The following is an 8,690-nucleotide window of genomic DNA, read 5'->3' as shown; positions in this document are numbered from 1 at the left end:
TCTTTCAGAATTTTCTCTTTGTCTTTGAATTTGATAGTTTGGTGATAACATATCTCAATGCGGTCCTCTTTGAATTCACACTAGTTGGAATTATTTGAGCTTTTAGAAACTGGATATCCATCTGCTTGCTCAGACTTGGGAAATTTTCAGCCATTTTTTTTTTCCTTTAAATAAGATTTCTGTTTCTCTCTTTCTTTTCTTCTCTTTGTTTTTATTCTCTTCTCAGGATTCCCATAATGTATAGATTAGAGTATCTTGATGGTGTCTCTTAGGTCTTTTAGAGTATCTTCACTTCCCTTTACTCTTTTTTTCTTCTTCTTCTAACTCAATAATTTCAAATGACTTGTGTTCTAATTTACTGATTCATCTGCTTGCATAAATCTGCTGTTGAACCCATCCAATAAAATTTTCAAGTCAGTTTTTGTATTCTTTAGCTAGCTCAAGAATTTTTGTGTGGTTCTTTGTTATAGCTCCTTCTCTTTGTTGATTTTCTTTCTTTCTTTCTTTCTTTCTTTCTTTCTTTTGCATCATCTTATGATTTCATTTAGTTAAATCTGTGTTCTTGTAGTGCATTGTGATACTTTAAAACTAATATTTAAAATGCTTTGTCAGGTAATTTGTAGATCTCTATTTCCTTAAGGTCAGTTTCTGGAGTTTTTTTTTTTTTTTTTTTTCTTTGATTGGGCTACATTTTCCTGTTGTTCGTGTGCCTTGTAATATTTTGTTGTGATTTATGCATCTGAACAAAACAGCCACTCTCCAAGTTTTTTTTCACAGACTTCACACAAAGAAAGACCTTCAGCAGTCAGCCTGGCTACAGGTTCTGGGGGAGGGGACTCTCGGACTTTGTAGGGGATTACATCTTCTCTAGGCATATGCATGTAATTTCCCATGTAGAGAGAGATCTGCCAGTTGCTTCCTCCGAAGCGTGTAGTCTTTTGCGCCCTCTGATGTCTGTCTGCAGTACTGCAAGTGTTCTTGCACTACTATAAACCAGAGTGCTCCCTTATTTTGGCCACTCCAGGGCATCCAAAGTATTTGGTTGCCCATTACCATTCAGAGTCAAATGAGACAGAAACCAACTTCTCAAGGAGGTCTGTGAAAAGTCAGAATGTTGGATGAATGTTCCATTCTTCTCTTTCCCTCCCATGGGAAAAGTCACAAGTTGGGCTTCTCCTCCTGATTGTGACCTGTGCCAGCTCGGGGGAGGACCTGAGATGGTTGAAATAGAACTCATCTGCCTCATTTTCATGTTGATGTTTTTACCTTGGGGCTTATCTGAAGCACTGTGGCTTTCCAACTGGTTTCTAGAGTTCTCATAAAGGCTTTGTGGATCATATATTGCTGTTAAGTTGGTGTTTCTGTGGAGGAACAAAGTCTGAAGCTTCCTCTTCTACTATCTTGACGTCACTCCAGGTATTTAGGTTTTTATTCTAAGCGAACATGTTTACGATACAAGGATGAAAAGATCTGTTTTACCACTGTCAGCTAATGGTTCTGAAAGAATAGTGGCAAACTCGGTGGAAGAAATAATGTGACAGTAGTGAACCACTTTAAATGCAAAATAATGGCAGCCAGTGTAATCCACTAAAGTAATAAATGCTGCATTTATGAATTCTTTGCATTTTGATATAAATAGCTATTTAACTAAATATAAATACTAACACACACACACACACACACAAGGAGGCAAATACCAGGCCTTTTCATCAAATAGTCTCAGTAGAGCATCTCTGATGTCTTATAATTCCTTATCGATGGCCTGACTCAGTTCCCGACGGTCTTTCTTTATCACAATACCAAGTTTTTATTATCTTGCTGATGCCTCTTACCCACCACAACCATTGCAGAACATTCCAGAGAGCCACACTTCCTGAAGTTAGGTCAAAGATCAACATGATAACTTTTTATTAATGATTCAACAAGTATTGTGACACTGACGTTATTATTAAACAGTCTCTCCAAAGTGGACTGTTGATATGATCTACAGTTAAGTTTCTAACTCTTTCCCTACACTGGAGGATGAGGGAAGATTAGAATACGTTCTGAAGCCTTATTTCTGATCTGTGGGTCAGCAATTTCTTAGCTTTTTATCATCCTTTTTGGCTTTTCTTTTATCATCAACTTCACTCTATTCTCTTAATCCTACTTGCGCTCTATTAGATTCATTTTTTTAAATAAATTTTTAATTTAATTTTTTTATTTTTTAATTTTAATTTGTAATTTAACATTAATTTTTATTTTTTTTATTTTTTTAAAATTTACATCCAAATTAGCATATAGTGCAACAATGATTTCAGGAGTAGATTCCTTAATGCCCCTTAGCCATTTAGTCCATCCCCCCTCCCACAACCCCTCCAGTAACCCTCTGTTTGTTCTCCATATTTATGAGTCTCTTCTGTTCTGTCCCCCTCCTTGTTTTTATATTATTTTTGTTTCCCTTCCCTTATGTTCATCTGTTTTGTTTCTTAAAGTCCTCATATGAGTGAAGTCATATGATTTTTGTCTTTCTCTAATTTCACTTAGTATCATATCCTCCAGTTCCATCCACGTAGTTGCAAATGGCAAGATTTCATTCTTTTTGATTGCCAAGTAATACTTCATTGTACATATATATACATACATATGTATATGTATATATATATATATGGCACATTTTCTTTATTGTCTATTAAATTCTTACACAAAGTTATGTCTAATGTGTATATACAGTATAATTATATGATCATAAGATATATTCATTTTCTACCTTCTATATATTTCCATAAAGTGTTTCTTAATATTTATATAATTTTAAAATCCCCAAAAATGTTACAAAGATCTATTTTCTTTCTTTTTTTTTTAAAGTTGATTTATTTTGAGGGAAAGAGAGAGAATGCAAGCATGCGTGGAGGAGGGGCAGTGAGAGAGGAAGAGAGAGAATCCAAAGCAGACTCCGTGCTGCCAGCACAGAGCCCAAACCAGGGTTCCATCTCATGAAACCATGAGGTCATGATCCGAGCGTAAACCAAGAGTCTGTCACTTAACCAACTGAACCACTCAAGCACCCTGGAGATATCTTTTCTATAATTCTTAACAAAATTTGGCCAGGACTTTTAATATTCAGACCAATGGCTTAGGTATGGCATGATGTTCATTTCTCTAGATATAGAGAGATTAAGCATTTTAAAATGTTTGTAATAGACATGATTCTAAAATGACTCAAAAGAGTCCCATTTCTTGGTATATTTGCCCTAAATAATGCCTGTGGTATGGATGAGAATTGTGAATGTGCTCAAATATGACTTACAACATTCTATTGGCAAAAAAGAAGTTTGTAGGTATAATTAAGGTTTGGAATTTTTGGTATAGATAATTAAGGTCCTTAACTGACATTGAGTTAGGAAGGTTATCTGTCTGTGACTTAATTAGGTGGGAGCTCTCTAGAAAGAAGAGATTCAAAGTCAGAGATGGTCCTCCCCTGCCATGTGCTCTTCTAGAGGCACATAAACTGCCATGTTGTGAGAGCAGGGAGTCTTGAGACAAAAATCAGAGGGCACTCTCTGGAAGCTGAGAATGACCTCCAGGTGACAACCAGTAAGAAAGCAGGGACTTTCCTGCACGGAACTGAATTCTTTTAAACAAAACGAATAATGGAAGAGTACCCTGAGCTCCAGAGCTGTAGCTCACCTGATTTTTATTTTAACCTATGAGAGTCTGAGCAGAGGAATCAGCCATACTGTACCTAGAATCCTGACCAATGGGACCTACGCGATAATAAAGATTGTCTTCCATTGCTAAGTTTGTGATCATTAGTTATACAGCCAAGGACAACTATGGTAATTTTTTTTTTTTTTTTTTGGCTAACTAGATTTCATCTTCTATGTATTGCCAGGTAAATCCTTTACTTCTATTTTGATGAAGTACATATCTTTTACAGGAGTTCTTTATGGATTTACCATATTAATCTTTTGCCTGTTTTATGTGATGTACATTATTTTTCTACTTGTTTTATTTTAATAATGGTAACTTTATACAAATGTTTAATCATGTTGATATAATTAAGCAATTGATCTTTATATGATTTCTATTCTTTGACTTGGTTTGAAAAACTACCCCTTACAATCTCCCCAGACGAAAACATAGCCTTTGTGAGAGAATTTCACAAGCATAATGTTTATCCACAAAACAAAACACAAAATAGCATGTATTTATTGAGAGCAGACAATTTTCCAAAAAGGGAGACACTACTCTGGTACAAATCAAAATAACAGTGGCCTTTGGAGGGTTAGTGACTAGGATAGGACACAAGGAGTGGGTGCTCTGTGTACACCCTAAGGCTTGATCCAGGGCTGGTTTCCCATGTGTTTGCACTGCAAAAATTTGGCACTCTGAACTCTGACAATTTGTGTACTTTTCTGCATGTTTTTTTTTTTTTTTTTTTTTTTTTTATTTTTGGGACAGAGAGAGACAGAGCATGAACGGGGGAGGGGCAGAGAGAAAGGGAGACACAGAATCGGAAACAGGCTCCAGGCTCCGAGCCATCAGCCCAGAGCCTGACGCGGGGCTCGAACTCACGGACCGCGAGATCGTGACCTGGCTGAAGTCGGACGCTTAACCGACTGCGCCACCCAGGCGCCCCTGCATGTTTGTTTTTAATAACAATAGTTTGCACCTAAAAACAGTGATGTGATAAACATTTTCGTTTATGCTTTTGGTCAAGCTATGAAAGCATTTCTCCTTTTAATATATCTAACAGTTGAATTACTGTGTCATAAGGTTTGCATTTATCTTTGAATGATATTCACAAAGACTTTTCCAAAGTAGAAATATACACCCCCAGCAGCAGTACATGAGCACTTCAGATATTCCACATTTTACGAATAGTGTCAATTATGTTGATTTTAGCTACTTGGAGAAGAGGTATATAGTAGTATCCCTTTGTGGTCTTAGTTATATTTCCCTAATGAAATATAAAATTGGGTACTTTTCAATTTGACATTCATGTATCTTGTTTTGTGAAATGCCATTTCATATCCTTGTTCTGTTCTATTGGATAGTGTCATCATCGTCTTTATTGTTGATTTATAGAAGCTCTTTTTTATGAGGATGAGTCTTTGTCACATACGTCCACCCTAAATTTGTATTTTTTACTCTTTTCATGGTAGCGTTTTTTTTTTAGTTACTTTTTAGTTTACATCCAAGTTAGTTAGCATAGAGTACAACAATGATTTCAGGAGTAGGATCCAATAAATAGCTCATCCTCTACATATAACACCCCAGTGCTCATCCCAATGAGTGTCCTCCTTAATGCCCCTTGCCCATTTAGCCCATCCTCCCACACACAACCCCTCCAGCAACACTCAGTTTGCTCTCTACATTTACGAGTCTTTTGTGTTTTGTCCCCCTCCCTGCTTTTATATTGGTTTTGCTTCCCTTCCCTTACGTTCACCTGTTTTGTATCTTAAATTCCACATATGAGTGAAGCCATAAGATATTTGTCTTTCTCTGACTGACTAATTTCACTTAGCATGATACACTCTAGTTCCATCCATGTTGCTGCAAATGGCAAGATATTATTTTTTTGATTACCGAGTAGTATTCCATTGTATATATATACCAAACCTTCTTTAACCATTCATCTGTAGATGGACATTTGGGCTCTTTCCATACTTTGGCTATTATTGATAGGGCTGCTATAAACATTGGGGTACATGTGCCCCTTCGAAACAGCACACCTGGTATCCCTTTTATAAACACCTAGTAGTGCGATTGCTGGATCACAGGGTAGTCCTAGTTTTAATTTTTTGAGGAACCTCCATACTGTTTTCCACAGTGGATGCACCGGTTTGCATTCCCAGCTTCATGGTGACTTTTGATGAATAGTGGTTCTCACTTTAGTCCAATGAATAATTATTTTTCTATTTATTTGTCCTTTTGTGCCTTATGTCATATGTTCATCTCACTTCGAATAGTGCCATATTGTTACTGTTTCATATGGACTTTGAAAGAAAGCATAATAGTGTTGTGTCTAAGAGGAAGGCTCAGGGATTTTGACCATCTGGATCTGAATCCTACTTTTACTACTTGCCAGCTTTATCACTCTGGGGGAGTTTTTTAAGCTATCAACATTTGACTTTTTTTTTTTTTTAATCTTAAAGATGTCCAACATATCTCAAAGAAAAGTTATAAAAATTAATCCTGTGAAAGACATAAAACATCATTTGGCATATAGAAAGACTACGTAATAAATATAAGCTGTTATGTATAATTTGAATTAATTTTTTTGTCTACAGAATAATACATAAAAACTTATGAACATTGGTACTAGTTGTGAAGAAAAAGTAAATCTGACTTTCTGACTTAATTTTTAACAGTCACATTATGTTAAAACTCTTGCTTATTTAAGAATGTGGAGATAACGACTAAGAAAAATAACTGTATTCATCAGGCCACTTAGCTGCAGGCAATACAAACTGACTTTGGATAATATAAGCAGACGTGGAATTCATGAAAGAATTTGAATAAGTTTATGTTATTGATGGTATAGCTGAAAACTCTTGTAAAGAACAACACTGTCAGAAATGACAGCCAACACTATCCTGAAGAATGTTCTGGTGAGGGTTCCACTGTCATTAGTCCTATCTCCAATACAAGATGTGCGTCTCGTTCACAGTCAGTACATTCGAGAAATGAGTCTTGCGTCATCTATTATTTCTGGAGAAGACATATTTTTCCACAGGACCTACTTCTCTGGATTACTTACTTCCGATATCTTTCATCATCCTTTTCTTTTTCTTCTCACTTCTTTGGTGTGATAAAGCCAGCTGGCATATTGTGAGCTACCCTACAGAGAATCCCATGTGACAGGGAAATGAAGACAGTTTCTGCACAACAACCGGTGAGGATCTAAGTTCTCCGTCTCCTAAACTGTGAGGAACTGAATCCTGAGTGAGCTTAGAAATGAATCTTGCCCCAGTGAAACCTTGAGATGATTGAAGCCCCACCCGACAATGTCTTTTTAAGCCTCTAAAATTTGTGTTAAGGGGCCCTGGCTGTCTCAGTCAGTGAAGCTTCCAACTTTGCTTCAGGTCATGATCTCACAGTTCCTGAATTCCAGGCCCTTGTCAGGCTCTGTGTTGACAGCTCAGAGCCTGGAGCCTGCTTCGGATTCTGTGTCTCCCTCCCTCTCTGCCCTTTCCCCGCTCATGCTCTGTCCCTCTCTGTCTCTCAAAAATGAATAAACGTTAAAAAAAAAATTAAATATTTAAAAAAAATTGTTAATACATTAAATTTTTGTTACGTTTTTATACAACAATAGATTACTAGTACAATGTCAGTATTTTACATGTAATTTTCTGATCATGAGTACGAAACTTATTAGAAAATTTAAAAAACTCAAGTTTTTAAATATATATATTTTATTGTTTATTTATTTTGGGGAGAGAGAGAGAGACAGACTGCAAGCAGGGGAGGGACAGAAAGAAAAGGAGATACAGAATCTAAAGCAGACTCCAGGCTCCAAGCTGTCAGCACAGAGCCCGATGGGGGCCCAAACCTGAGAACCATATCATGACCTGGGCTGAAGTCAGACTCTTAATCGACTGAGCCACTCAGGCACCCCAATAAAACCCAATTTTAACCAGAATCAAATTAACCAGGATACTAGGAGAAAGGGATTGATTTTTTTCCCCAGAACTTTATAGTGTCTCTTAATAAAACTATACTGAGAAAAATAAACAACATCAGGATACAGATTCTTGTATTAGTGTTAAAATTTCTGTATCAATGCACATAAACACTAAAATTCGGTATAACAAAGATAAATCATGGATCTAGAGAGTCCCGTATACTAACTAAAGAGAAAGCTTATGGCAAGGGAGCCACATGTTTCTTGGGTAATGTTAACAAATGTGTACTGAACGAATGATTCATTTCTTCGAGAGTAATATTATTTTTTTTTCTTTTTAAATGCAGAAAAGAAATAAATGCATTATAAAATGGTGGTAGAATTAGTAATTTTTATTTTCATTTTTGTTTAATAAAATTTCATCTTTTCTTAACTATTCTAATTAGTGCTATCAAAATCCACCTGGTTAATCCAGACAAAATAATTTGCTTGTTACAGTTGACCCATAAAAAACCCTAACTCTAAATTTTGTTGTCGTTTCAATTAGCACATTATTTTTATATTACCATTTGAAAGAAGTAAGCCTAACCAAAGGGAAATTCAAAAAGTTACCAAAATGGCTACGATGCTTTAAAGGGCCTCAACCATCATTGAATTATATCATTTGTAAATTACTTTCTTTTAAGATAAAAAAAAAAAAATCACTTTAGACAAGAGACAGAGAAAATAAAGGCAATGACTGTAAAGTGACACTTTCTACAGCTAGTACTAAAAAGCAAAAATGGCATTTATGAAATTTTAGAGCTGAATTTTCAACTCTCAGAAATAATCAAATTCAAAGGAATATCACTCAAAGCAATGCTAACAGTGCTTACTGATATGCAGGATAAGCTGACATCAATTCTATTAAGACATGGCTTATTAAGAAAAAAAAAAGCTATTGATTAATATTAAAGTGTTTTTAACCTTGCCAACACAAATCAGAAAATGTTTCTCCAGTGCACTTATTCTGTTGAGAAGTTTGGCTCTTTCAAGTTGACGATTTTTTGTGTCTTTCAGATAAAATAAATAATAACTGAGC

This window comes from Panthera pardus, unplaced genomic scaffold (genome assembly GCF_024362965.1).
Source record: "Panthera pardus isolate Hobbes unplaced genomic scaffold, ASM2436296v1 HiC_scaffold_13, whole genome shotgun sequence".
Lineage (NCBI taxonomy): Eukaryota > Metazoa > Chordata > Mammalia > Carnivora > Felidae > Panthera > Panthera pardus.
The sequence above is the reverse complement of the archived record's forward strand: the minus strand, read 5'-3'. Positions refer to the sequence as shown.